At 39.4% G+C, this 22,817-nt stretch overlaps 1 protein-coding gene and 1 long non-coding RNA gene across 2 annotated transcripts in view; both read right to left on the bottom strand.

Annotated features, from left to right (window-relative positions):
• LOC103545664 (saoe class I histocompatibility antigen, A alpha chain-like) overlaps nucleotides 1-22,817 on the bottom strand; it is a 198,402-nt gene that overhangs the window by 5,273 nt on the left and 170,312 nt on the right. The gene's annotated exons all lie outside the window — the stretch shown is intronic.
• LOC139077460 (uncharacterized) overlaps nucleotides 4,086-22,817 on the bottom strand; it is a 37,044-nt gene continuing 18,312 nt past the window's right edge. The window contains exon 3 of the long non-coding RNA XR_011530009.1: nucleotides 4,086-7,710. This is a non-coding gene — a long non-coding RNA (uncharacterized lncRNA). The remainder of the gene's footprint in view (nucleotides 7,711-22,817) is intronic.

Raw genomic sequence — 22,817 nt, 5'->3', positions numbered from 1 at the left:
GCTTCAACCAAGATGTTTTAAATTGAAACTGGTTTGGGGTCTTTTGTTTTTTGGTTTTTTTCTTTTGCAAGTAAGTGGTGGTGGAGGTAACTACTATTGCAGTTTGGTACCATGGCCTCCGTTCTTACTAAGTTTTACCTCAGTGAAAATACCAACATAGTGAGAAGGTGAATGATGTCTAGTAATGTTATGAAAAGAATTTTGACCTCATGGATCTGTGGAAGGGTCTCAATGACTTCAAGGGTTCCACAGACCACACTTTGAGAACTGCTATTCTAAATGAACCAGGAGAGTCTCCCAGCTGGTCCCCACCTTTGCCTCCTCTTCATTTCCTGGAATTCTTCTCCCTGAGCTGCACTCCCTGACTCCCAAAACTTAACTTGGAACATTGGCCCTGGTCTCCTCAGAGAATAACTCACCCTCTGGAAATTTGATGCCAGAAAGTGTCCTCAGTCTGGGATGGGAGGTGGAGGGACAGGTGTTTCCCTCTGGAACTGGGGACAGTTTGTGCCTGAAGGCACAAGACCCACTGATGACCTATGTTGGTTTTGTTATACACCAGCTGAATATGTATTCATATCTCGGACAGAAATTTGATATGTATCTGTGAGACAATTAAAATTAGCCTTTCCTTTTACATGGGTCTAATGCATGTGACTTGAGGCCCATAAAGTGTGAAGGGCAGTACTTGCCAATAGGACATTCTTTGATGAAGAAATTGTTGAACGCCGCCACCCTCCAATTTGGTAGCCACTAGCTACATGTGGCTTTAGAGCACTTGAGATGTGGCTAGTATGCTGACCAGTTGAATTTTTAATTTTATTTAATTAATTTAAATTTAAATAACCATATGCGGCTAGTAGCCACTTTGCCATAGTCTCGGAATGTCCTTGTCTGAGGTTGGTGTTCTGTGAGATGACTTATATCCAACAAGAGAGTAACATGTGAGGGGGTGAGCACTAGACCGGCTTCTAAGAACACTGAGGCCCCACTGTAAGTGTTAGACCAGTTCCCGATGTTGGGGACTGCTTTTTCTTCTTTCTTAAACTCAACATTTTAAAATAATTTCCTTCCCAACCTCTAAAAAATATTGAAAACAATTTGGAAAAAAAGTAATACAAATGTCAAACAAACGTGTTGGTAATAAATAAATGTAAACAAAAAATAAGATTATGGAATAAAAATTGGAAATAAAACCTAAAGTCTATCAAAAAGTATTTCATCTTGGCAAAGATGAAAATAAATGATGAGAGTATTTACCAGAGGGAGGGAAAATACACTGTCAAAAAGATTCATGGGATTGAAACTGGTACAAAATCTCTAAAGGTCGCTTTTGAAAAATGTCTCGACAACTTCAGTGTGCTTACATTTTGGCAAAAAACTTTCTCTTTTAGGAATCTATACTAAGAAGATAATCACGCATGTTCTCAAAAATATATGTTCAAGAATGTTGCTTGAATTGCAGTTTATAAAAGCAAAAAAAATGAAAATTATCTAAATGCTATAATGATGGTAACTATGAATAGAGGTACACTTAATATGACTCATGCAATGATGCCATGATTTACATAGAGGATCAGATTTAATCTTCAAATCAAACTCATGAGGCTTCCAACATGTGATCCCTTTGTGTGAATGGGAAAGGGACTCAGAAAAGTTTAGGAGGTGGTGGAGCCAGGGTTGAACCCAGGGATTTTCTTTCAAAGCTTTGTTGACTTGTATCCGTGGTTCCCTGTCCCAAATTGGTGGCAGGATGACTCTGCACCCCATGCACGTGAACTGTTTCAATGTTCTAGAATGTTTTATGACAGGAGGACACTAGGCTAGAACTCAAGAGGACAGCAAGGGGCAATGTGACTTAACTGCCCAAACCACGGTAAAGTCCATGATAGAGCATAAATTTCAAGGCCTCCAGTGGATCAGGGTCAGCTAGACTCTGGAGATACAGTGAAGAGCCAAATAAGGCCCTGGTGATATGGAGCTTGCATTGTCATGGAGATGGACATTAAGCAGAAGTGACAAAGATATATGTAAATTAACTACTGAGTTAAGTGCTGTGAAGAAAATGTTCATGATGTCATGAAAGCAGATAACCAGGAAACCTAACAGGTCCCCTACCACTATCATCAATAATGCCTAATAGATGTAAAAGATATGTGGTATATGAAACAAGCACAGAATTATATAAAATTATATACAATCATAGAGTAAGAAAGAGCTCTTGAAAATTAAAAATATGATCACAGAAATGAATAATTCAGTAGATGAACTGGAAAATTAAAGTCATACTCCCACTAAGTAGTACAGATGGAAAAGTCACGGCAAGCAGGAGAGAAGACCTATGAGAATATTAAGTCTATCAATCAAGGAATTCCAACACATTAATAACACCAGTTTCAGAAATAATGCACTGTATGAAGTGATAGTAATAATTCAAGAATATTTCTTAGAGTTTCCAGATAAAAATTTACATTATGAATGGCCTAACCAAGTTGTTACCACAGTAGATGAAAAATATACCTGAACACTTATGACAGACACAATGAAATTTCCAGAAGAGGGTATAAAAGAAGAGATCTTGAAAACTTCAAGAGGTGACAAACACAGACCCGAAGGCTAGAAAACATTGCAGCAATGCCTTCCAAATTCTGAGGAAAAAATATTCCAACATGGAGTTTGATACCAAGTCAAGAGGTGACTAAGGGTTGGGGCAGCCTAAGGATATTTCAAATGTTTAGGGTTTCAAATGATTACTTTCCATGTTCCCTTCCTCAGGATACTACCAGGCAAAGTGGGGAACAAGGATGAAGAAAACCAAAAAAGGGGGAAATGGGATCCAGGCAACAGAGGAGCCAGAACAAGGGAGAGAGAAAGGGCTCCCAGGGTGAGGTGAAGGAGATCAGGGATGTCAGCCCTGCCCCAAGTGTGCTAGGAACCAGTCCACACGTGGCAGGACTGAGGGCTGTGGGACAGGTGTCTCCACAAAGGTGAAGTTGATAGAATAACAGATGTGTTCAAATATGTTCATGAAGATTTAGACTCTGGGAAGAATAGTGGAATGATTTAAGTAATGAATACAACAGAAACTAAGCAAATGAAGAAATGAGATATTTATTTAGTCCAGGGAACATAAAAGTTGATTCAAGAAAAGAAAAGTAATCATAGTCTACTAAATGCTCAGTTGTGACTAACGTTTACATGGTCATAATGCAGACATCATCCAAGCTCCATCAAAGTTGTAAAGTAATTATATTGGGTGGACGGAGGTGTAAGAAAGAAGCGTGGACGGAGGTGTAAGAAAGAAGAGCCAATTCATGAAAACTGAAAAACAAAGGAGTGTTACAAGCATGGTGTTTATAAGCATAGAAGTAACAATTAGAGAATCAGCTAAAGAACTAAGACAGGCTGTCTTTTTTTTTTTTTTTTTTTTTTTTTTGAGGAAGATTAGCCCTGAGCTAACTGCTGCCAATCTGCCTCTTTTCACTTAGGAAGACTGGCCCTGAGCTAACATCTGTGTCATCTTCCTCTACTTTATATGTGGGACGCCTACCACAGCATGGTGTGCCAAGTGGTGCCATGTCCGCACCCAGGATGGGAACCGGTGAACCCCAGGCCGCTAAGTGGAATGTGCGAACCTGACTGCTGTGCCACCAGGCCGGCCCCAAGACAAGTTGTCTTTCAGACTCAGGAAATGGAGGGGTGGACATCTGTCTTGATGTACAAGCCCAGAAATATTAAACTTTTTAAACCACCCTATATTGATTGATAAAAATAAAAAGACAACATGGTCAGTGAGAGAATGGACTAAGGAATTGTCCTATAAGGAGTGTCATAGGAATGGAGCCATAGCTGGGATTGAGTGCTGGACTTTTATGGGAGGATTTTGTTTTGGTTTATTTAGTTTTGTTTGTTTTTGTTTTTTAATGGGAGATATTACAGCCTGTTTGCATCCAGGAATGAAGGAGCCAGTAGAGAGCAGGAGGTTGATGCTGCAGGGGAGGGAGGGGATGTGACCCTGAGCCCAAGCTGAGAGGTGGCCTTAGACAGGAGCAGAACCATCCATCATCACTGCTGTGAAGGCAGAGGATACAGGTACAGATGTGGGGTTCTGGTGGTAAGATGATGCAGTTCTCACCTGAGTCCTTTACTCTGGGTGAAAAAAGAAATGGGAGTGGGGAAGGAGTGGAGGGGACAGAGGAGGGAAGAGAAAACTCAGATATAGCCCCTTCAGCAGGTATGAGAGTGAACTGCCTCAGGGAATGGCATCTGGAGAGACCAGGGCTGGGGGCCACTCAGCTCGTGCTCATCAAGTCTCCTTAGAGAGAGAGTTCCAGCCCTGGGCAGCAGCAGGAGGATACATAATAGGTAGGAGATACTGCAACAAAATATCTCCAAGTTTGAGGATTACAGTTATTTTTACTTTGTTATGTATAACTTTTAACATTTTATAATTTTTCTACAGTGAATATACATTATATCATATGTATTATACATTATACATATACATCATAATCAGAATATAAAAGCTTTGCCTAATTTCTAAAAATGGAAGGCAGATGGGTATGAAAGAGCTCAGGGCTCAGAGCTGGAAGTGCTGGGCTCCGTGTCTGGGCAATGAGCTCACAGAGCCTTTTCTCCATCTCTCAGGATGCTGTTCTCTGTGGAGGCCAAGCAGGATCTTTCTCTTCTTTTTGGGGTGTGGTCATTTATTAATATCTTGTCAGCTCCGATGCTTTTAAGAAGATTTTTTTATCTTGTTTTCAGCGGGAAAATTTGTCCGTACAGTCTAGCTCACCTTTTTCAGAAATGGGAATTCTAAGGCAAAATAGTTCAGTGAAAGGTGATTGGTCCGTGAGTAGAGGATCAGAATTTGAGTCTTCACAATGATCTGAGGATGATCTGTCAAGTGTTTTACAAGTGTAAGGGATTTTAATGTAATTTATTTTTGAAAACATTATTCATGTACACGGGAATTCAAACGATGAAGAATATGCAAAAATAAGTCACATCGTCCTTCCTCCATCTCCCATTCTCCCAAGTCCTCTACCCAGAAACCATCATGGTTAGCAGTTTCTCATTTCTCTTCTCAGAAAAATGTATCTATGCATTAACATATACTATTATGTCTGTGAAAGAGCTCAGGCCACAGACAGGAGAAAATATTTGCCATCACATATCTGATAAGTGACTTGTTTTAGAATATATATAGAACTCTTAAAACTCAACAATAAGAAAACAAATAGCTGAATTAAAATATGAGCTAAAGACTGAACACACACCTCACCAAAGAAGATATAGATGGCTAATAAGCATTTGAAAAGATGTTCAACATCAGATGTCTTTGGGGAAATGGAAATGAAAACAACAGTGATGTACCATTACACACCTATTAGAATGTCCTAAATCCAAAAGCTGGTGATGCCAAGTGCTGCCTGGGACGTGGAGCAGCAGCAGCCCTCATTTATTGTGGGCAGGAATACAGAATAGCACAGCCATTCTGGAAGATATTCAGCAGTTTCCTATACAACTAAACATAGATTTATCATACAACCTACTGATCACTCTCCTAGGTATTTATCCAACTTATTTGAAAACTTACATTTGCAGAAAAACCTGCATGTAAATGTTTATAGCAGAACACCCCTTAAGTGTGGGCTGCACACGGTGACTTCCTTCCAAAGACTACTGTGTGGAGAGGGACACAGAAAATAGGAGCTTCACAGGGAGAAAGCTGGGAAACACAACCTCAGCCAGGTGGTGAAGGTTAACATCATCAGTGATTAATCAAGTGGGTATTATATACTCTTGATATGCTGTGTTGAGAATGGCGCTTCACCTCTGTGGGCTTGTTCCCAAAATCCATAGCCCTGGTTGACCAAACGCAAATTGAGGGACAGTCTACAATATAGCTGAGCAGTACTCCTCAAAAATGTCAAGGTCATCAAAAACAAGGAAAGTCTGAGAAACTGACACAGCCACAGGAACCTGAAGGAGACGTGATTGGGATGTAACTATGTGGTATCTTTGATGGGATCCTGGAAGAGAAAAAATTAAAACTAATGAAATCCAAATAAAGTATGGTGTTTAGTAATAATGTAAAAATACTGCTTCATTAGCTGTGACAAATGTATGGTGGTGATATAAGATGTTACTATCAGGGGAAATTGAGTTTGGGATATACAGGAACTCTGTACTAACTTTGCAACTTGTCTGTGAATCTCAAAATATTCTAAAATTAAAGTATTTGTTTATACAAACAGCCCTCAGAGAAGCAAGCGAGCGTGAAAGAAAAAATTATCTACTTTTCACTTGTCATCGAGGAGCAGCAGAGAGGGGTTGTAGGAGGAAAAATGGAAACCTCAGACTCAGGGCAGGGCTCCAGAGCTCTCCTCTCCTCCAATGCCTGCTCCACCCCTGAGCCTGAGCCCAAGGCTGCTCAGAAGGCATCCTCATCCCCCATTGATGCCCAGCCTCCAGGTCAGCCACCTCTGCCTGACTCAGACCACAGCCCATCCTCTACCTTTGCTGTGCAAATAGGAGAGAGCAGAGAGGTGGAGGTCCAGTGTGACCACAGGGCTGAGGTCAGAAGACCAGAGCTCTCCTTTAGTCTCCTCACCTGGGGCCTCCCCAGTGTATCCCTGGGCTCCCAGCAGCAGGACAGGGCTGTGCACACAAGGAGGAGACCCCATCCAGTGTCAGTTTTGGAGTCTGAGTTGTTTCCCAAAATACATGCAGATAGAGGTTTTCCTACCCATTGCATGACCATGGACTTAGGCCTCAGGGAGGAACAGACTTCCAACCCATAATAGTTGGTTCCCAGGTCGGAGGTGGACCCCACAAACATACTGGGTTCCCTCAGTCTCCTGGGATGTACCTTGAATCCTAGAGTTCCTTTCACTTGTTCCTGCTGCCGCTTCCAGGGATGAAGCCTCACCCTCTAGGGAGTCAATTCTGGATTCTCCATCCCTAGGGTGGGGTGGAAGAGGGGGAGGAGGAGGAAGAGATCCCTAGGGTAATGGCGTAGGAAGATGTGGAAGCTCTTGGAGGAGTGAGGAGATAGAGGGACATTAAGAAGATGAAAACCAAGAGGAGTGAAGGGGGAGGATCCAGACAGGAGAGGGGGAGGGGCAGGGGTCAGCTTAGTGGACACCTGTGTGGGGAGGGATGGGTTCTGTGTGGACAGAGGCACAGGGGCTCCTTGCTGGGGCACTGAGGGCTCTGTTTTCACCTGGATGGTAATTACACAGGCGGTAGCTCTATAAGTGGCTGGTGAACTATACCTGAGTTTAGGCATTTTTCTTTACTTACAGGTGTGGTATAACAAAGATATGGAAGAAAGGGATAAGAAGAGGGGAGGGGAAGTGATTCAGGGGCTTCCTCTCTTCCAGAACAAGACCCTCCCCTCCACTCCTGACCCCCTTATGATGGGACGACAGGGAGAATCAAGGAGCTGAGAGGAGAGGAGAGGAGAGCTAGGCCTGTGCCTCCCTGGATGGGACAGCCCTGGCCCTGATTCCAGGGTTTCCAGAGTCCCACCCCCTGCATGATGACTTCACAGCCATGTCTAAGGCCATCCCCCTTTCACAGTCATCAGCTACCTGGACATTTTCTCTTCATTCCGTAGGACAGCAGGAGCCACTTCTCCCAGAAGGTAGGCCACAGGGCTGTTGCCAGGGAGCTGTCCAGCTGCTGAAGGCCAGGGGGACGTCCCTGGAATGTGGAAAGCAGGACATGGGGTGAAGCCTGGGGACAACAGTGGGCTACGAGGAGATCAGTGATGAGTTTGGGTCCAGACTTCTGCCTAACATTTCCCTCGGAACCTGAATGGACCCCTGCTCCCCTCCCCAGGCCTCCAGAATCCACTTGTCCAAACGCCATACCCAAGGACGCAAAGGTTGGACCATTTTGTTCAGGTGTCATAACATTCACTGACTTACAGCCTGGAGGGAAGCCCTATGCTCCTCCCCATCCCCTAGAGCCCAGGACCCAGCATCCTGCCTCTACTTCCCCTTCCTGGACCAAAGCAAACGTGGACCTGCTGTATAGATCTCTCATACCTCCCTCCCTGTAACCTCCAAACCCAAAAATTGAAAAGTTCTTGGGGTGCTGGATCCAAAACTAATTTCTCTTTTTGTAGAGTTTTTTTTTTTTGAAGATTAGCCTTGAGCTAACTACCACCAATCCTCCACTTTTTGCTGAGGGAGACTGGCCCTGAGCTAACATCCATGCCCATCTTCCTCTACTTTATATGTGGGACGCCTACCACAGCATGGTGTTTGCCAAGAGTGCCATGTCCACACCGGGATCCGAACCGGCGAACCTCAGGCCACAGAGAAGCGGAACGTGGGAACTTAACTGCTGTGCCAATGGGCTAGCCCCCAAAACTAATTTCTGAGCCTGCTGAATGACCTAGGGGTTAGGGAGTCACAGGTAAGGGGAGGACTCCCCTGGGCCCTCCAGGCTGCAGCTGATCCACTCCTTCCTGCTGGGCAGAATCCGTGGATTCTGGACACAGGACTAAGACTGGGAGGATTGCACTGCCTAAAACTGCCGGCCTGGCCAGGGTGCCCCTCTGAATGCAAGGGTCTGTGGAGGCAGCTGGTGGTTTGGCTTAGTCCTTGGCCATGTGCTTTGGCTGCATGGGAACTGCAGAGGGGCACTGTGTGGCCTCTGTCTGCTTGGCTCTGGCCTGGGATAAGCCAGTGAGGAGCTCCTCCCCTAATTTCTTCCCAGGGAACTGCTCACCTCTCCTGTGTCAGTCTCAGCTTCGAGGAGATCTCGTCCCTACACTTCTTCATTCATGAACAAATACTTATTGAGCATCTGCTCTGTGCCAGCCACTACTCTAGGTCCTCTGGGATGTATCAAACCAACTCAGGCAAAACCCTGCCCTCACGGAGCTTACATGTGGAGAAGAACAAGGGTAGGGAAGATGAGGGAACTAGTTGTAATTTTAAATATTATCCTCAGGGGAGGCTTTCCTGAGAGGCGACATTTGAGCTAAGTCCTGAAGGAGGTGAGGGAGTGAGCCCTGTGGTTACAGGGAGGAAGAGTGTTCTAGATCACCCTCTGCACAGACCTGGGGCTCTACTGGGGAAGCACTGAGGCTCCAGCAGGAATGGGAGTGGGCAGACTGCAGGAAGGACTTCCTGTAGAGGAATTGTGGGGATCTGGGTTTATATATCTCATGACCTGCTCCCCATTCGTGAGATTCATGGAATCCTGGAGACTAGAGGAGGATGAAGGGCTCCTGGGTGGAGTAAAGCTGGGAGAGGAGGGAGGAAGCTGAGGTGGGGTCCTATGCCAGCTCTGTCTCTGTGCTCACTCTCTCCTGCATTGAGTTTGAGGCGTAAGTGATTTTGATGTGGTCAGCAAATCCTAGGATAGCTGGATCTGGATGAAAGTCACCACATGGCAGGACATAAAATTAAGGAATTTCTGACCCTTTGGAGGCTAAGAACAATAATTTCAAGAAAAGTAAGGAATGAGAAAAAGAATGTAAAATATCTCATCAATAATCTTTTTATTGCTTACATGCTGAAATTATAATATTTTTAATGTTCTGGGTTAAATAAAGTATTAAAATCATTTTCATCCATTACTTTTTACTTTTTTAAATGTGACTACTAAACACTTTAAAATTACTTCTGTGGCTCAAATTTGTGGTTCAAATTACACTTCTAGCACTGTTTTAGAAGCTTAATAATTTTAGATGTTATGTTTAGGTCTATGCTTCATTTCAAGTTAATTTTGTACATGCTGTTAGTATTTTTCCTTGTCTCTATTTGTTTTAACATCACTTTTGGAAAAGACTATCCTTTACTTATTGAATTACCTTGACTCCTTTTCATGAGCATATATGTGTGTTTCTATTTATTCACTCTTTGTTCTAGTCTATTCATGTACACTATTCTTATGTGAACATCACTTTGTTTTGATTACTGGAGCCTGTAGTAAGTCTGAAAATCAGGTCGTGTGCGTCCTCTTTTCTTCTTCTTTTCAAAAAATTATGATGACCATTCAAGTCCATTGTATTTGCATATGTTATAGATTCAACTTGACAATTTCTTTTAAAAAGACCTGGTAGGATTTTGATTGGCATTTAAAATTCAAGATTGAACTGCATTTAATCTACAGATCATTTTTGGGAGAATTAACACCTTAACATTATGGAATGTTCCAATCCTTGAGTATGGTATTTCTCTCCATTTATTTAGTTTTTCTTTACTTTCTCTCAGTGGTGCTGTCTAGATTTCAGTGTACAAATCTTGCTCACTTTCTTTAAATTGATACCTATGTTTTGTTTTGATGCTATTATAAATGGAATTTAAAATTTTTCATTTTCCTGATTTTACATTGCTGATACATAGGAATACAATTGATCTTATACCCTACTGTCTTGCTAAATTCACCTATTAGTTCTAGAAACTTTCTTTGCCTTTGAAATTTCTATGTACATGACGATGTCAGCTGAAACGTGTCTTTACTTCTTTATAATCTATATCTCTTTTTGTTTCATTTTATTTTTTGCCATTTTAACTTCAATGTCTAGCGCAGTGGTTGGTATGATGTAGGTGATTGAGTGTTTACTGATCAGTTGAATAAATTGAATTCATGGTGACACTAGCCAAAATAGCTGACTCTAAAGATGTGATTGTACAAAAAGTAAAAATAGAGAAACTCAGAACTTAATTTTAGACTTAGAAAATTAACAACAAACAAAATAAAGTTAATCAAAGTAAATAAAAATGGAAAATGAAATTTGAAAACTGATATTGTGTAAAAAAAAAATTCAACATCTGGTTTTTAGTAAAGTTTAATGAATTAGATACAGTGTCGATCACTTGGATCCACAAAAGTGAAACAAGAGACTTTCAGAAAATGAGAAATAAAAAAGGAGATATAACAGCAGATAGTGTGGAGATTTAAATATCATTGGCAAATAAAATGTATAACTTTGTGCTGTTAAATTTGAAAATCCCAATGAAAGAGAACCTTTTATGCTGAGAGGATATAAATTGCTAAACTTGTCTCAATAACAAATAAAAAATCTGAAAAGACAAATAATTATGAAAGAAGTTGTAAATGTTTTCAAAGATGTTCTTCTTAAAAATGCTCTAAGTGACTCTCAAGCAAAGTGAAGATGTGAATGCAATTGATTTGGTCTTGGTCTTTTTTTTTCTTAATTCCTCTTTATTGTTATGATTATTATATAAGTTACAGGTGTCCAACACCATAATTTGACATCTGTATACACTGTAAAGTGACCACCCCCAAAAGTCTAGTTACGATCCATCACCCTACAATTGATTCCCTTCACTCCTTTTGCCCAACCCCCAACACCCTTCCTCACTGGTAACCACCGATCCATTGTCTGTATCTATGAGTTTGTTTTTGTTTAGTTTTGTTTGTTTGTTTTGTGAGATTACACATATGAGTTAAGTCGTATGGTATTTGTCTTTCTCCTTCTGACATTTCACTTAGCATAATACCCTCAAGGTCCATCTATGTTGTCACAAATGGCAAGATTTCATTCTTTTTTATGGCTGAGTAATATTCCATTGTGTCTATATATACCACACCTTCTTTATCTGTTCTTCCATTGATGGACACTTTGGTTATTTCCATATCTTGGATATTGTAAATAATGCCACAAAGTACACAGGGGTGCATATATTTTTCTGAATTAGTGTTTTTGTACTTTTTGGGTAAATACTCAGTAGAGGAATAGTGGGATTATATGGCAGTTCTATTCTTAACTTTTTGAGGAATCTCGAAACTGTTTTCCAGAGTGGCTGCACCAATTTACCATACCACCAACTGCATACGAAGATTCCCTTTTCTCCACATTCTCTCCAACATTGTTATTTCTTTTCTTTTTGATAATAGCTATTCTAACAGGTGTGAGATGATATCTCATCATAGTTTTGATGTGCATTTTCCAAATAATGAGTAATAGTGAGCATCTTTTCAACTGCTTGTTGGCCATCTGTGTGTCTTCTTTGGAAAATTGTCTATTTAAATCCTCTGCCCAATTTTTAACTGGATTGTTTGGTTTCTTGTTGTTGAGTTGTATGAGTTCTTTCTATATTTTGGATATTAACCTTTTATTGGATATATGATTTGCAAATATCTTCTCCCATTGGGTAGGTTGTCTTTTTGTTTCAATGAAGGTTTCCTTTGTTGTGCAGAAGCTTTTTAGTTTGATGTAGTCCCATTTGTTTATTTTTGCTTTTGTTTCCCTTCCCTTTGGAGTCAGACCCAGCAAAACATCACAAAGACTGATACAAGGAGCTTACTGCCTATGTTTTCTTCTAGAAATTTTATGGTTTTAGGTCCTACTTTCGAGCCTAATCCATTTTGAGTTAATTTTTGTGTATGATGTAAAATAGTCTAGTTTCATTCTTTTGCATGTGGCTGTCCAGTTTTCCAAACACCACTTATTGAAGAGACTGTTCTTTCTCCAATGTATGTTGTGAATGAATTTTTGGGACACCTCTCCATGGTCTAACAGGCAAATCTAGCAAGCAAGCTGAATAGGCTTAAAGTCAGTACACAGTCCACACTGTGCTGTGCAGCAGCCATGCAGACCATTTTAAGCCTGTGTTAGAAAGACTGTGCAACCGCACACCTCATGACTGAAGACGCCAGCTGGACAGATCCACAACAGAAAAGACAAAGAGTACCTTGCTCTCACATTTCCCAGCTACATTTCTTAGAGATTGAGAGGAAAAGTAACAACCCTGGTCCTTGCCTCCTTCCACTCCTAGATAAGAGCAAAATTAAAAGCCTTGTTTGTGTATAACCAAAAGCTCTTGTTATGTTATCTTTAAAGTATATTAATATCAGATGTGTAAGTTCTTTTTCTTCACATACATTGCTTTGTTAAAAAAAGGTATGTAAACTGCAGACGTAGGAGCAGTTCCGCAGACTGCTTCCTGTTGGACTGTTTCCTGGGACCTGAGTTCTTCACTTTGATTATTTGTATAAACATCATTTAACCTTTACTAAGACTCTTTATTTCAGTCTACAATGTTCTTAGCTTCTTTGTTGTAAATTGATTGTCCGTATATGTGTAGGTTTATTTCTGGACTCTCAATTCTGTTCCATTGGTCTGTGTGTCCGTTTTTGTGCCAGTACCATGCTGTTTTGGCTACTATAGCTTTGTAGTATAGTTTGAAATCAGGGAGCATGATACCTCCAGCTTTGTTCTTCTTTCTCAAGATTACTTTGACTATTCAGGATCTTTTGTGGTTCCAAACACATTTTACAATCATTTGTTCTAGTTCTGTGAAATATGCCATTGGAATTTTGATAGTGATTGCATTGAATCTGTATGTTGCTTTGGGTAGTATGAATATTTGAACAGTATTAATTCTTCCCAATTCATGAGTACAGACTATCTTTCCATTTATTTGTGTCTTCTTCAATTTCTTTCATCAGTGTCTTATAGTTTTCAGGGTACAGGTCTTCATCTACTTGGTTAAATTTATTCTTAGGTATTTTATTCATTTTGATGCAACTGCAAATGGAATTGTTTTCTTAATTTCTCTTTCTTATAGTTCACTATTAGTGGATGGAAATGCCACAGATTTCTGTATACTGATTTTATATCCTGTGACTTTCCTTAATTTATTTATTACTTTAACAGTTTTTGGTGGAGACTTCAGGGTTTTCTGTAAATAGTATCATGTCATCTGCAAATAGTGACAATTTTACTTCTTCCTTTCTGATTTGGACGCCTTTTACTTCTTTCTCTTGTCTAATTGTTGTGGCTAGGACGTCCAACACTATATTGAATAAAAGTGGGAAGAGTAGGCATCCTTGTCTTCTTCCTGATCTTAAAGGAAAATCTTCTATCTTTTCCCTGTTAAGTATGGTGTTAGCTGTGGGCTTGTCCTATATATGGCCTTTATTATGTTGAGGTATATTCTCTCTATACCCACTTTGTTGGGAGTTTTTTTTTTTTATCATAAATGGATGTTGAATTTTATCAAATGCTTTTTTCTGCATTTATTGAGATCATCATATGATTTCTATCCTTCATTTTGTTGATGTGGTGTATCACATTGATTGATTTGTGAATTTTGAATCATTCTTGCATCCTTGGAATAAATCCCACTTGACCATAGTGTCTGATCTTTTTAATATATTGTTGAATTTGGTTTGCTAATATTTTGTTGAGGATTTTTGCATCTATGTTCGTCAAGGATATTGGCCTGTAATTTCCTTTTTGTGTGTGTTGTCCTTGTCTGGTTTTGGTATAAGGGTCTTGCTGGCCTTGTAAAATGTGTTTGGAAGCATTCCTTGCTCTTCAATTTTTTGGAAGAGTTTGAGAAGGCTAGGTATTGAATCTTCTTTGAGTGTTTGGTAGAATTCACCAGTGAAGCCCTCTTGTCCTGTTTTTGTTTGTTGGGAGTTTTTTGATTACTACTTCAATCTCCTCACTAGTAATTGGTCTACTCAGGTTTTCTGTTTTCTTCATGATTCAGTCTTGGAAGATTGTATGTTTCTAGGAATTTACCCATTTTTTTTTTCAGGTTGTCCAAATTGATGGCATATAATTGTTCATAGTACTCTTTTATAATCTTTTGTATTTCTGTGGTATCTATTGTAACTTCTTCTATTTCATTTATAGTTTTATTTATTGAGCTCTGTCTTTTTTTTTCTTGGTTAGTCTAACTAACAGTTTGTCGATTTTGTTTCTCTTTTCCAAGACCAGCTCTTAGTTTCATTGATCTTTTCTATTGTCCTTTTGCCTCTATTCCATTTATTTTTACTCTGATCTTATCTTCTTTCTTCTATTAACTTTGGGTTTCATTTAAACTTCTTTTTCTAGCTTCCTTTAGGTGTAAATGTAGATTGCTTGTTTGAGATTTTTCTTGTTTCCTGAGGTAAGCCTATATTTCTATGAACTTCCTCTTAAAACTGCCTTTGGTGCATCCTATAGATTTTGATATGTCATATTTCCATTTTCATTTGTCACTAAGTAATTTTTGATAACCCGTTGATTCAGTAGCATGTTGTTTACTTTCCATGTTTTTGTGGTTTTTCCAGTTTTCTTATTGTAACTGATTTCTAGTTTTATATCATTGTGATTGGAGAAAATGCTTGACATGATTTAAGTCTTCTTGATTTTATTGAGACGTGTTTTGTGGCCCAGCATGTGATCTATCCTGGAGAATGTTCCATATGCACTTGGGAGAATGTATATTCTACTGCTTTTGGATGGAATGTTCTGCATATGTCTATTAAGTCTATCTGGTCTAATGTGTCATGTAAGGCTGATATTTACTTATTGATTTTGTCTGGATTTACCCATTGCTGTAAGTGGTGTGTTAAAGTTCCCCACCATTATTACATTTCTCCCTTTAGGTCTGTTAATATTTGCTTTATATATCTTGGTAGTCCTATGTTGGGTGCATATATATTTATAAATGTCATATCTTCTTGCTGGATTGATCCTTTTATCATTATATAGTGCCTTTCTTTGTCTTTTTAATACAGTCTTTGTTTTAAAGTCTATTTTGTCTGATATGAGTATAGCTACATCACCTTTCTTTCTGTTTCCATTTGCATGGAATACCATTTTCCAGTGATCCATGTTCAGTCTGTGTGTGTCCTTACTTCTGAAGCAAGTCTTTGGTGGCAGCATACAGTTGGGTCTTTTTTTTTTAATTCATTCAGCCACTCTATGTCCTTTGATTGGCAAATTTAGTCCATTTACATTTAAAGTATTATTGATAGGTATGTACTTATGGCCATTTTGTTATTTTTTTTCTGGCTGCTTTTTTGGAGTTCCTCTTTGTTCCTTTTTTTCTCTTTCTCTCTTCCCTTGTGATTTCATAGCTTTCTTTAGTGTTATATTTACATTCATTTCTCATTTTCTTTTGTGTATTTACTCTAAGTTTTTTCTTTGTGGTTTCCATGATGTTCACATATAGTACCCTAGGGATGTACCTGTCTCTTTCAAGTTGATAGCAACTTAAATTTGAAGACATTCCAAAGCTTTACATTTTAATCCCCCATCCACATTTTATATTTTTGATGACACATTTTACATCTTTTTATTTTATTAATCCTTTAACTAACTATTGTAATTTTAGTTAATTTTACTATTTTTACATTTTGACCTTCATACTTGCTTTATAAGTGATTGATCCACTACCTTTATTATGTATTTACCTTTTCCAGTGAGATTATTACTTTCATATGTTTTCTTATTATTAAACAGTGTCTTTTCAGCTTATAGAAGTTCCTTTAACATTTCTTGTAAGGCTGGCTTAATGGTGATAAACTGCTTTAGCTTTTGCTTATCTGGAAAACTTTCAATCTCTCCTTCAATTCTGAACGATAACCTTGCCGGGTAGAGAGTTCCTGGTGGAAGTTTTTTCCTTTCAGCACATTGACTATGTCATGCCACTCCCTTCTGTTCTGTAAAGTTTCTGCTGAAAAATCTGCTGGTAGCCTTTTGGGGTTTCCCTTGTACATAATAAGTTGTTTTTTCTCTAGCTGCTCTTAAGATTCTCTCTTTATCCTTAACTTTTACCATTTTAATTATAATGTGTCTTGATGTGTTTCTCTTTGAGTTCATCTTGTTTGGAACTCTCTGGGCTTCCTGAACCTGGATGTCTGTTTCCCTTCTCCCATTAGGGAAGTTTTCAGCCATTCAATTAATTTTTCTGGACTTTTCTCCTCCTGGGACCCCTATCATGCAAACATTATTCTACTTGATGTTGTCCCAGAGGTGTCTTAAGGTATCTCTACTTTTTAAAATTCTTTTTCATTTTTCCACTCTGTCTGGATGAGATCCATTGCTTTATTTTCCAGGTCACTGATTTGTGTGTCTACTTCATCCAGTCTGCTGTTGAACCCCTCTAATGTATTTTCCAGTTCAGTTATAACTTCCGTTTGGCAGTTTCTTATATTTTCTATCTCTTTGTTGATGTTCTCACTGTGTTCATCCATTCTTCTTCTGAGTTCAGTGAGCACCTTTATGACCATTACTTTGACCTCTTTCTCTATCAGGTAGGTTTCTTGTCTCTGTTTCATTGAGGTCTTTTTCTGGGGATTTGTCTTGTTCTTTGGTTTGGAACATATTCCTTTTTCTCCTCACTTTGCCTCACTCTCCGTATTTGTCTGGATGTCTTAGGTAAAGTGCTTTCCTCTCCCAGTCTTGAAGGAGTGGTCTAGTGCAGGAGATGATTCTTGGGGCCCAGAAGCACAATCACTCCTGGCTTCTAGAGCCAGATGCTCAAGGGGCATCCCTCATGTAGTCATGCCTATCTTTTGTGGCAGGGCTGTGGCTGCAGCGTGGGATGTACGGAGTGTGGGGCACTCACTGGGTCCTATTGTGGTGTGACTATTGTGCGGGGTGGGCAGGGCGTGGAAAACACCCACAAGTGCTAGCAGGTTAGGGGGCAGGCACCAAAAACGGAGCCCACCAGGTCCATCACCAGCAAGTTAGAATGAGATTGTAAAAATGGAGCCCACAAGCACATCCATCTCTAGAGAAAGTCACTGCAGCTTCCTGCCTCTCTGGCAGCTGCTTTAGGATTAGCAAGTGAGTCTCCCTCACTTATGGTCTAGGCACTTTTCAACTGTTGCTTTTGAGCTGTATCTCAGGGTGAGTGGTTCTGCGAATGGGCCTTTTTTGAGCTGGTTCTCCATTCCCTGCTGTCCTGTAGTTCTCCTGGACTTAACCCCTGTTGATTTTCAAAACCAGATGTTTTGAGGCCTCATTTTTCTGCTGCTGGACCCAAGGGTCAGGGTGCCTGCTGTGGGGCAGAGTTCCTTCACTCCTCCAGAGAAAGTTCTGTATTTCTGGGAGCCCTTCCCAGTTGTGGGTCACTGCATCTGGGGGGGGGGGGTCCTGGGTGAGACCATGTCTCTGCCTCTCCTACATGTCTTGATGCCTCTCTCTTGTCTTTTGTTGTGGAGGTGCTGTTCATCTAGTTCTCAAGTTCTTTTCAGAGGAAAATTATTCCATACATAGCTGTAAATTTGATGTGTCTGTCGGAGAGGGTGAGTTCAGGGTCTTCTTACACCATAATCTTAAACCCATTATTTTTCTTGCACTAATACTCTGGCTGGGACCTCTAGTACAATGTTTAATAGAAATGGTGAGAGTCAACATCCTTGCCTTGTTCCTTATGTAGAAGGTATTCAGTGTCGCCATAAAGTATGTCAGTCGTAGGTTTTTCATAGATTCCCTTTATCGAATTGAAGAACTGGCCTTTTGGTCCTGGTTTGATGAGAGATTTTATCATAAATTGGTGTTGAATGTTTTAAATGATTTTTCTGCATGGAGATGATCCTCTGTTTATTGTTCTTTATTCTTTTATATGATACATTAGATTGATGTCTATAAATTCATCCAAACTTGCATCCTGAGATAAAACTTACTTGGTCACAATGTGTTGGATTCTATTTGCTGATATTTCCTTAAGGATTTAGGAAAGACATTGTTCTGAAATTACCATTTGATATCTTTGTCAGGTTTTGGTATCAGCATTACACTAGCCTCATAAAATGATCTGGAAAGTGTTTCTTCCTCATCTATTGTCTCCAAGAGTTTGTGGAGGACTGATGCTAATACTTGAGTGATAGACTTCACCAATGAAGCCGTCTGAGCCTGGAGTTTTCTTTGCGGAATAATTTTAAATGATAAATTTCATGTCTTTAATTCACACAGGATTATTTAGGTTTCCTATTTCTTAATACCGTTTGGTAATTTGTGATTTTAAAGAAATTTGTTCATTTCATATCAGTTACAAAATCTATTTGCTTAAGTTGTTTATAATAGTCTCTTGTTATCCATTTAATGTTATAAATTTCCCTCTGAACACCACTTTTGCTGCATCCCACAAAATCTTATTATATTTTCATTCTGTTAAAGAGAGTTTTAATTTTTCTTGTGATTTCTTCTTTAAGCTATGACAACCCATGGGTTTAAAGTATGTTGATTAATTTCCAAATATTTGGGGATTTTCTGGTTATCTTTATATTGCATGTTTATTTTTATTGAGATATAATTGACATATAACATTCTGTTAGTTTCAGCCATATAACATAATGATTAAAAACTTGAATATAGGTGAGAGAGAGGTGATGTCAGCGACCTGTGGAGTGAGCTCACCTGGGACTCTCTCCCCTCCAAACTACAACCAAAAAGGAACAACTGAATTTCAACCAATAATTCTAATAGTACAGAGATTGGCGGAGACCCACAGCAGCCAAACAACGGAGGGCGGAGAGGCTGGAGCCACCCTCAGTGGAGCTGGAATGGGGTAAGAGAGCACTTCGCTCCCTCCCCTAGAGACTGGGATCACTACCCTGGGTGAGGGAGGTAGCAGGGGAGGGGACATGCGTCAGTGTAACAGTCCAGGACTCCCACTGCTCGTGCAGTGGAAACCTGCTAATGTGGGAAAGCTTTTGTGTGTGGGGACCCCATCAAGCCAGGGCCCTGGGAGACCAGAAAGCAAGAGCTGATCGGAATCCAGGTCTGCACAGGAGAGAAAGTGCCCCTCCTCCCCCAACCCGCACTGCCCGCACCATCATGACTGAAGGCGGAGGGCTCAGAATGCGTGGCTCTCGATCCCCATCTAGTGGCGAAAGGCTGTAATTGCAACAAAAAATAGCATGCACAAAAACCACTCCTCTACCATACAGCAATTTATAAAAGCTCCAGACCAGAAGGAAAACAATAAAATCACAAAATTAAGTCCTGAGGACTTGGAAATAGTTAAACTAAGTGAAAATGAGTTCAGAGTAGCTATCATCAAAAAACTCAATGAGGTAAAGGGAAATATAGAGAAACAAGTCAACGAGTTCTGGAGTTACTTCACAAAAGAGATTGAAACTATAAAGAAGAATCAATCAGAAATACTAGAGATGAAAAATACAATGGATCAGATAAAACAGAATACGGATTCCCTGAAGCATGTGTAGACACCACAGAGGAGCAAATTAGCATAATCGAAGATAGACAGGCTGAATGGCTCCAGACAGAAGAAGAAAGAGAACTAAGAATTAAAAGAAATGAAGAAAATCTCAGAGAAATAGCAGATTCAATGGGGAAATCCAAAGAATTATCGGAATCCCTAAGGGCATGGAAAAGGAAAATGGAACAGAAAGTATGTTCAAAGAAACAATAGAAGAAAATTTCCCAAATCTAGAGATTGAGGGAGAAATGTGTGTAGAGGAAGCTTTCAGATCTCCTAGATTTGTCAATGTAAAAAGACCTACTGCAAGGCATATAGTAGTAAAAATGGCAAAAATGAATGACAAACAAAGAATACTCAGGGCAGCAAGGCAGAAGAAAATAACCTACAATGGAACTCCCATCAGACTTTCAGGGGATTTCTCTACAGAAACCTTACAAGCTAGGAGAGAATGGAATGACATATTCAAAACTTTAAACGATAAAAATCCTCAGCCAAGAATACTCTATCCAGCAAAAATATCCTTCAGATATGAGGGAGAAATTAAATCTTTTCCAGACAAACAAAAGCTAAGGGATTGTCACCAAAAGACCTCCACTACAAGAAATCCTCAAGAAGGCTCTCATACCTGAAAAAAGAAAAAAAGGGAGAAAGGGATCACAAATCACAGAGTAGGGAGACAAATACATAGAATCAGAATAGGATAGCAAATATTCAGCTATAGCACTAGGATAAAGAGAAGGAAACCACCAAAGCAAAGACAATCTTATCACTCTAATCATAAACTCACAACACGAGTTGGAATAAGAGATGAAAATAATAATTTAGGAGGGGAAGAGGAAAGGGACTAAATCAGTCCCTTTTTTTAGGCCAAGGAAGTAAGAGACCACCAGAAAATGGACGATATCATACACGAGATTCTGAATACAAACTTCAGGGTAACCACTAAACTAAAAAACAGAACAGAGACACAAAACATAAATAAGGAAAAATCTAAGAAACCCAGCATAAAAAATTGCAGAAGTCAATGGGTAGGCTAAAACACCCAGGACGAGAAACAAAGGTAATGCAGGAAAACTGGATAATGAGTGACAGAATGACAGCATTAAGCCCTCATGCATCAATAATCACCCTCAATGTAAACAGATTGAACTCTCCAATAAAAAGACACAGAGTGGCAAAATGAATTAAAGAACAAGATCCAACAATTTGTTGCCTCCAGGAAACACACCTCAACCCCAAGGGCAAACCCAGGCTCAGAGTGAAGGGGTGGAAGACAATACTCCAAGCTAATAGGAAACAAAAGAAAGCATGTGTCACAATACTTATATCAGACAAAACAGATTTCAAAATAAGGCAGGTAAAGAGAGACATAGAAGGCCAATATATAATGATCAAAGGGACACTCCATCAAGAAGAAATAATGCTTATAAACATCTATGCACCCAACACAGGAGCACCAAAGTTCATAAAGCAACTATTAACAAACCTAAAAGAAGATCTCAAAAATAACACAATAATAGTAGGGGACCTCAACACCCCACTCACATCAATGGACAGATCATCCAGACAGAAAATCAACAAGGAAACAGTGGAGCTAAATGAAAAGCTAAAACAATTGGACTTAATAGACATATATAGAACACTTCATCCCAAAACAGCAGAATACACGTTCTTCTCAAGTGCACATGGAACATTCTCAAGGATAGACTATATGTTGGGAAACAAGGCAAGCCTCTACAAATTTAAGAAAATTGAAATAATTACAAGCATCTTCTCCAATTGTAATGCTATAAAGCTAGAAATTAATTACTAGAAAAAAGCTGAAAAAGGCACAAGGATATGGAGACTAAACAATATGCTATTGAACAAGCAATGGATCATTGAAGAAATTAAAGAAGAAATAAAAAAATACCTGGAGACAAATGAAAATGATAACATGCCATACCAACTCATATAGGATACAGCAAAAGCTGTATTAAGAGGAAAATTCATTGCAATACAGGCACATCTTAACAAACAAGAAAATTCCCAAATAAGAAATCTTAAACTACACCTAACTGAGTTAGAAAAAGAAGAACAAACAAAGCCCAAAGTCATCAGAAGGAGAGAAATAATAAAAATCAGAGCAGAAATAAATGCTATTGAAACAAAAAAGGCAGTAGAAAGGATCAATGCAACAAAGAGCTGGTTCTTTGAGAAGATAAATAAAATTGACAAACCCCTAGCCAGACTTACAAAGAAAAAAGGGAGAAAGCTCAAATAAACAAAATCAGAAATGAAAGAGGATAAATAACAACAGACTCCACAGAAATACAACGGATTATAAGAGAATACTACAAAAAACTATATGTCAACAAAATGGATAACCTAGAGGAAATGGATAAATTCTTGGACTCCTACAATCTCTCAAAGCTCACTCAAGAACAAAGCAGACAATTTGAACAGACCAATCACAAGGAAAGAGATTGAAACAGCAATCAAAAACATCCCAAAGAATAAAACCCCAGGACCAGATGACTTTCCTGGGGAATTCTACCAAACTTTCAGAGATGATTTAATACCTATCCTTTTCAAGATATTCCAAAAAATTAGGGAGGATGGAACACTTCCTAACACATTCTACAAGGCCAACATCATGCTGATACCAAAGCCTGACAAAGACAGCATGAAAAAAGAGAACTAAGGGCCAATATCACTGATGAACATAGATGCAAAAATTCTCAACAAAATTTTGGCAACCCAAATTCAGCAATTTATCAAAAGGATCATACATCATGATCAACTGGGATTCATACCACGGACACAGGGGTGGTTCAACATCCATAAATCAATCAACTGTGATACACCACATCAACAAACTGAGGAATAAAA

This window comes from Equus przewalskii, chromosome 19 (assembly GCF_037783145.1).
Source record: "Equus przewalskii isolate Varuska chromosome 19, EquPr2, whole genome shotgun sequence".
Lineage (NCBI taxonomy): Eukaryota > Metazoa > Chordata > Mammalia > Perissodactyla > Equidae > Equus > Equus przewalskii.
This window is presented reverse-complemented; position numbering and strand designations above follow the sequence as displayed.